Below are 8,562 nucleotides of genomic sequence, written 5' to 3'. Positions count from 1 at the left end.
CATTCACACACACATTCACACACTGGTGATGGCAAGCTACATTGTAGCCACAGCCACCCTGGGGCACACTGGCAGTGATCAAATCCACTGCAACCGAGCATATAGAAGAAAACTGTATAAGCACACAAAACACTACTGAAGTTGAATAAAACACAAAGGTGTTGTGAGGGAGTTATTGGCAGCCATCTGCCGTGACCTGCAGATGGCTGCCCCTCCCTCAGTCTGATTCTGCCTGAGGTTACTTCCTGTTAAAAGGGAGTTTTTAATTCCCACTGTCGCCAGTCGTAGGGGGTCGTAGGGTATCATATCTTAGAATATATGAAGTGTCATGAGGCAAATGCTTTTGTCATTTGTTGTGATTTGTATATAAACTAGTGCTGTCTGCATTAATCTTGTTAAAATAACATTAACGCCATAACTGCATTGACACGGCAAATCTCCGTTAGCGAGTTAGCGCGGATCGCCCCATGCGTGGGCCTGCACGGCGTTAACGTGTTAGCACGGTTAGCTTGTTAATGCGTCAGCACCATCCAGCTGACAGCACTAATATAAACAAAGCTGCAAACACTTGTGTTGTGTTTCGTGTGCTTTCCCAGCTTTTTTCTATTTCCTGGTGTTTACTTAAATTGCAGTCCGTTTGCTCTCTCAGTGGTAGCGCACTAGAGCCATTCTCAGCTAACGTAGGAAGTGAGGCAGCCCTGGACAGGTCTGCAGTGTGTTATGGGGCTAACACAGAGAGACAGACAACCCATTCACACACCTACAGTCAGTTTAGAATCACCAAATAACATAATAATTGAAAACACTTTTCGGACAAAAATAACTGAATGTTGCTGTTAAGTCAACACAGCTAGCCAACACATGTGGCAGGCAAAAGCTAATTGTTAGCAACTCACACTGACGATAACCCGTTCAATCCTTGTTGTTGAAACGGGAGCTCTCTGAAGCACTCAACAAATGTTGTTCAGTGTCGTGAACGTCAGCTACTACTGGTGTTTTCAGCTGCTAGTGAGGGGAAGGGCTGTGTGTCTGTCTGCAGTGGTGCTGTGCTGTGAAGTTGTGTGTCTGCTGAAGGTGGTGAAGAAAGCAACGGTGGTATTGATGTTGATGTTTTAAATGAGGAGTGTCAGTTTCTTTTGACAACCCTATTGTGTGTGCAGTATACACGTGTCAGGGGTTGTGTTATTTCTTAAGGACAGAGCCCATCATATTTGCTAAAATTATACAAGGTTTGAAGTTTTTATCTTTTAGTCAAAACTCTTTATTGTCAATTAGTGTTCTCATAAAGACAACAAAACCTGTGTGTGTGTGTGTGTGTGTGTGTGTGTGTGTGTGTCCGTGTCCTGGCACAAACATGATCACACAGAAAATTTTCTAATCTTTTCTGAAGCACGGTTTTACAGCCTGTGTACTTGTGTGTGCGCGCGTGTGTGTTTATGTTTGTATTTGCATGTTCTGTGTCCGTCCATCTGTCCGTTCTCCCAGAAGACCAGATGACTCAGCTGGGTTTCTATCTTCATGTCTGACATGATGCGAGGGCTCAGCCTTGACTGGCCTAGCGGGTGGTCACGTCCCTGCACGGCCGAACAGCAGGCCGAGGCGTCTTTCTCCACCTCCGGCCCTCCGCTTCCTTTCGTCTTCTGTCACTGTCCCTCGGTTTTACAATCTTTTCATCCAACTGTCAAGTGGATTAACAGAGAAAGGCGGAATTAACGAGTATTACACATATGGCGAAATGCTTTCAACTTATTTTTAACTGCTGCGTTCCGCGTGATACACAATTAATTTCCACAGCGATGTTTGGTTTGATCTGTACTGAACAAGACTCCCTTTTTAGCGTATATGTTTGATTTCCTTTACATACAGGACATCTTCTTCAGCACTATAAGCTGTGAAAACCAGCATCTTACTGCTGCTCTGGCTGTCTCTCCCGCACTCTTTTCCTCTGTCCCTACTGAGCCATTACTGATCTATATGAGGCCTCATCAGAACCAATAGCCTGTATCTAATCTGTTCCTGCTCCTGGTGATTTCTGACTACACGGCTGCTTCCTTCGACAGTATAAGTGACGACTCTGACTGGAAGACACAACCATGACTGATCCCTTGTCCCATCATCATTCCTCCCCCTCTCCCTGTCTTTTTCTTTTTGCTGCTGTAATTTTTCATCTCTTTCTGAGCGCGCTCATCATTCCACCTCTCTCCTTCACCTCAGCCAAGCTTGTTTTTCCTCTCCCCCCTCACCTCGCATTTCCTCCCCCCCCCCCCCCCCCCCCCCTCCCTCTGCATCTTCCCTTGCCCGCCTTCCCCGTCTTCATCCCCACCTTGTTTTGCGAACAGCTGAATGTTTACTTCATGTCAGCCTCATCATCCATTCTGCCTTGGCCTCTGTTGGGAGGATTTGCTCTTCTCTTTCACATTTTATTTGTTCCCCTATTTGCCGTTTCCATTAAAGATGGAATTGAAATCTCCTGTGCCAACGCGCGCGCGCACACACACACATACACGTGTGCGCGCAGAGGCATCACACTGCCACACACGGCGACTAACAAAACAACGACATGCTGTGCCAAGGCATATGAAAGAGCACAAACCTCTCGTCCTACTTTTGCTTTACCTTCTTCTCATCCTGTCGCTTCACTTCTCACTCTCTCAGCCACCAACTCCTTCCTCCTTCTTCTTTAGTTGTTGCAAATGTGGTGCGAAACAAATCTGTGTGTGTATTTTTTTTATTTAGCTTTATTTTACTTTGTCCTTTTCCTCTTTTTCCATCTGGCAGTTTACAACACATTTAAAACCTCCATACGCGACTTTTTTTTTTACATATTCAACATCTTTTACTTCATCTTCACTGCTTGTTTTGCTCTTTTTAAGTCTTCTTTTTTGTCCATGCGTGAGTCAAGCATTTTGACTAAGAAGAAACAAACTGCTAAACCTCCTGTCCTTTCTCCCCCTCCACCAAATGCCGTTCTGCTCGAAGTCATGCTGCCACTCCCGCGCTCCTTGAAGGCTGCCTCCTCTCCATCCGCAGAGTGACTTCCGAAACCCCTACGGACAGGGCGTAGGGAGCGTTTGGAGCATTGCAGGGGAAAACAAAGGCCGTCCTCATCAGGTTAATGAGGCCAGGAGGAAGCTTTGTGCTGAGCTTCATCAGTATTCAACAGAGGCTTCCGTCTTTCACTCTCCCAATATTTTCCTAGTCATTTGGGTCAGCCACATTACTGTGCCTCTGTGAAGGGCACGCACACACACACACACACACACACACACACACACACACACACACACACACACACACACACACACACACACACAATAGAAAAAGAGAGAATTCTCTGACAGTTTAATAGAAATACAGTCTCATCAAATGCTCACCTCTTTCCCTTTCTCTCATCATTAGCTATTTCCCCTGCTCTCTTTGTCTTTTATTCCTCTTGCTCATACACTCATCTCTTTCACCCCGACCCCCTCCCTTCTCTGACTCTCTGCTCCTTTCCCCTCCAGTTTTACCCCCCCCCCCCCCCCCCACACACACACACACACACATACACACATATAAAGCAGCTATTCACATATGTATTTTATTAACATCTGCAATAGCTATGCCAAGTTATTGGTCCTACATTAGGCTCCTATTCATCTCATGCCACCCTTCATTAGCAGAAAGAACAGTTAACTGCAGTAAAGAACCAGTAAAGAACCAGTAAAGAACTGAGGCGGATATGAGCAGCAGGTGCTGGTGTCTGAGCTGGGACGTGGTCACTAAGTACTGTGTAAGCACCGACTGTGAGCCCAGATTATGAGGGGACAGGAAAGCTGGAAAGTAAACACCGCATATTGCCTAAATCACTCACATAACGCAGGGCCCAAGTTTGTTTGCTGTTTCTGGTCAAGCAGAAGGTTAAGGAGGTTATCTTTATCCAGTCTTTAAGTGATGACGTATGAACCCTGCTTCTGGGTCCAAACTACTCTGCGTTTATTAAGGCTGTTGTGTTTTTAACATGTTTTACTGCATTGTATCTGGTTCTATTTAATCTGAACAAGCTTCTAAAAAAAGACAGTGATCACTGTCGACCTCTCTCGGTTTTTGTCATCACTATTCATTTTAAAGCTCAGTTTTTAAAACCTAATGATGTAACTACAGCCATGCAGCAGCATATTAATGACTAACCTCGTATTGTGGATGGATTCTCTCAGTTGTTCTCCTGACTGAAGTTTGCTCCGTTTACAGCATCCTGCCATGTGATCGCATTTGTCCCTAACTATCAGGAACCCTCCTGTTAACTTTTATCAAGTGGAAAAGAGTTAGCGTTCTTCAGTTTCACTGTGCTAATGTGTTTACATTATGCTAACCATAGCTGTGTAGCTAGCCACCACGTAGCTCATCATTATACACCAGCTAGCCCAACTTTAGAAACCCTACAAACGTCACTGCTGTTTAGTTTTCTGTCTTTATTTATGTCGAAAGTGATAGCAGAGCTGTACGTTTTAATTTTTAAAGAAATCTCTCAGTCAGAACATGCTATATCATGTTTTGGGTGGAAATTAGCAAGCTAACTTCCTGCTAACTTCTAACTCTGTTACATTTAATAAATTCTGTTTTCATGGATGCCTGCATGTTAAACTTAATTGTTACACCTGGTACAGCAGCCACACTGATCATTTTATTAAACATGAAAAAATTTAGACAGTTTTTAACTCTTAGTTTGACTTTAGGACCTGAAGCGGAGTTTGGACCCTGAAATGGCTAATGAAATCAGACTTAAAGACCGCATACCCTTTATGACACTCTTCTCTCTTTTGAACTTTTCACGTCATCTTACATATCCCACTTCCTGTTTCCCACTTCCCAAAGCTGCAGTTCCGTGAATGGCCACTCTCTCCAAAATAAATGTTCTCCCTTAACTTCCATTTACATTCGAGTAAAAGAAAAATTGTTTTGGTCTATGTTAGGTGTCCTTCCCTTTTTTGTGTAACTCACTTATTTAAATCGAATTAGGGCTTAAAATTATGCACGATTCGGTCCACGGCTGCTTATAGTGAGACATGGCTGGTTTTGTCTCGTTCAGCATTCAGTTGTACTACAGGCCTGTAAGACACTTTAAAAAAGTGCCTGTTCAATTTGTTCTCTCAGCACATTTTGTTTAAGGCTGTAAAGTAGCCTAAATTAGCATCCCATTTCATATTACAGTGAATGGTCACTTCTGGCTTCATAAAGCTAAATACAGCAGGTGATGATGATAAAGCTTAAGTTGAGGCTGGAGTCTGTCAGTTTTTATAAAAATTTGGTTCTGGGTTATTTATCCCGTTGGTGTTTTATAGGTTTTAGGGTATGATTCAACTTATTTCTGGAACTGAAAATATTAGCATCAAGTCAGTTGGGATTTTTCCCTCCAGTGCTGCTGGGAGTTAACTGTATACTGCAGTTGCAGTTTGCATATATCCAATACTTTCTCCGCTTTACCTACTACATCTTCACTTTCCCTGGCTACTTTTCTTCTATATTTACACTCCCTCCTCTCAACTGTTTCCGCACATAAAACTCTTTAGCTAACATTCTTCATCTTTCTTTTCTTCAGTCATCTTCCCCTCCTCACACAATGACAACATTTAAGCCAAACATCACAAAGATAACCATCTCCACTCACAATGTTCCAGCTCCTCCACTGTCTAATTATGTCTCTGCTCTCGCTGAGGCATTGTCACAGTGGTCTGAAATTACTGGATTAGATTAACGTGGAAGAACTTTGAATGTCTCCCATCATTTCTGTGCGTATGTAGGGTGGCACTTCCTTAAGATGACTTGTGATAGTTTTTTGCTTCTCCCTTGATGTTGTTGATTGGATTTTTTTAAAAAGATGCTTTTAACACACTTAGACCTATTGAAATCAGTACTTGCTGACTCTTTATGATGCTGTAGGCGTTGCATTGGTTACTTTTGGACTCTGTCTGTGTTTGTAGGGGCTCAGCGGTAAACTGGAGGCTCTGAAACAAGACGAGACCACACTTCAGCACAGTCTGCTTCTCCAAGATGATAAAAAGACAAAGTTGGATTCTAAAAAAAGGTTCTGGCACCAAGCTCTGACGACACTGAACCACTACCCCGACATGACCCCACCTTACTTACCCTCTGACGTCCAGCAGACCAAGGAGCTTATCCGACAAAAACAACAACAACAAAACCCAAACAAATTCCAAGTGGTGTGTGACCAACATGTGTGACTCAGGCAAAGCAGCTTTTTATTTATGCTTTGTGTTCATGCATTCCTGGCTTTGTTTTTCACGTTTTAACTCAGGCTGTGGGCATAATTACTGTGAGTGAACAGATGTCAACCACTATGAACAGAGCCCAGTTGTTTTTGTCTTTATTCGCTTTATTGAATCTTCATCCAACTTAGCGTATTAGCTTTTGCTCTTTGCTCTCCCAACTCAGAACTTTCACGACGCAATTAGATTTGTAACACTTCAGAATCCAGACTTTTCTGGCTTTGTTAGGTTGATAGACACCTGCTTGCCCTTTATGAAGATTGAAGAATGTGCAACAGAGAGGATGGTGCAGTAGTATTGTTGAGATGTTCAGTTAACACCTGAAATCAAGGCTACAGGTTCATTCGGGTCAGCTTCTCCATTTGCAACAACATGAAAGCAGTTTCTTTATTAGCACAAAAAAAATGGGATTGAATGAAATTTGTATGTTTTCGAGAAACACTTTTACATCTTATTATTTGACCTTTTGCTTTCTGTAGAATCCTTTTCGTGTTATTTTGTTATTCACAATGTAAGGGCAGACGGAGAAGGTTGTTGACTTTTATTCCATCATGCTTTTTGTTCATCGGTTGATAGCAGAGCAGTGAGCTCATGGCTTGTGAAATAATAATGTGTTGCTATGATAGATCTGTGTTTTACATGCTGGTATTGAAGCCTTGTAAAGATCTTAATGCATTGCTACAACCAAGCTTATTTCTGTTTTAATCTGCGTTTTTTTGTTTGTTTGTTTGTTTTTACGTGACAGCACATTTTCAGAAAACGTAGCCGATCTCAGGGTCAGTTCCAGTGTAACTTCTGCCACACAGGTTTTAAATGGCTGTCGAGCCTGCCTTTCTCGTGCCGCATGTTCAGGATTTAATGCATTAATTACATGGGTCACTTAAAGTTTTGTTTTATGCAAATAAAACCTAAATGCCAAAACAGCTCATTTGCTCTGTACAATGCAATCTAACTGTTTCATCGTGGCCTCTGTGGAAAGAATGGAGAATCACACTTTGTGTTTATAATGGATAGAAAGTTTGTAGACTCTTAGGGGACATCATTATAAGTATTTTTAGCTTCAAACCCACAAGCTCTGCCTGCAATGTGTTTTACAGTGGCAGCTAAGACTTGTTATGGCCTTCTCTCAGGATGCAGAATATTTGGCGCTATTATCACTAGCACCATTAAAATGACCAGTGCCACCAAAATAAACATCTTTGCAATTTTAGCATAAGTACCACACAATGCTGTGGATCTGAGCTTGATCTGACTGCAAGATACAAAGTTTGAAACATTGGGTTTCTTCAGCAAAGAATATCACAAGATCAAAATGGTCATCTGTCCATGTTATGAGTTGTAGCACTGAGAGGAATCAAAGAACAACACTTAACAGTTTATGTATTGTATCTTGGTCGATAACCCACTGGCAACATCTGATCTCCAGAGAAAAATGTGTATTACTTGATCGGTAGGTAAAGGGTTGCTAGATGATTCTGATGGTGAAATCAGTGACATAGAGGGTACTGCACCAAAAACTAAAAGGTTTTACTCACAGCTGTTGTTACATCTGACCTGGTGAAAGTTCCCCTTTAAAATACAGGTTCTTACCGCTGCAACCAACACATTTCAGAATGTAAGCTTGTATTTTAAAGGGGAAAGTGCTTCTTTTATGGTATGTTTGCTGCCACTCGATAAGTAGCTTTTGAGTGTTTGCAGACAAGTCTTAATCTTCCGTGCAACCTGCTAGCAACCAAAGCAATGCAAGGAGATTTTCATTGTGCAACCAGTTTCACGCCAGCAACTACCAGCAACCTCCTGCAACCATTCGCCAGTGACAGGTGGTCATCAGCTGGTCACTGACCAGTCTCTAAGCTTGCATGAAAGGAACCTAAACGATCTGTTTCTCAGTGGCTGCCAGCAATAACTCACAATTGGTCGGAAAAATACACATTTTACTCTGGCAACTGGGGATTACCCGAGGTCGCTAATCAATGATGTGGCTGGGGCCTAACTCAGCAGGAGGAACAGAAAAATTCCAACATAGAAGAAAAAGAGGAGTAGTTTTAGATGCCTGACTTTTTCTCAGTTGTACTGAATTGTCTCACTTTAAAACATAGGACTGACTCTCTTGATAACTAATAACGCTGTTATAAAAGATTTTAATGATCTGGCACATGACTAAGGGGCATAGCTTATTGCTATGCTTGGTTTCCAATTTTGTTCAATTGCTTCCCCCCAGTCTTCCTCTCAGTCTTGTTTCCTCTCATCAGTGTCTGGAGCTGCATTCCCATAGGACTACCCAGACCTTTGTTGC

The sequence above is a fragment of the Maylandia zebra genome, linkage group LG3, assembly GCF_041146795.1.
Source record: "Maylandia zebra isolate NMK-2024a linkage group LG3, Mzebra_GT3a, whole genome shotgun sequence".
NCBI lineage: Eukaryota > Metazoa > Chordata > Actinopteri > Cichliformes > Cichlidae > Maylandia > Maylandia zebra.
The sequence above is the reverse complement of the archived record's forward strand: the minus strand, read 5'-3'. Positions refer to the sequence as shown.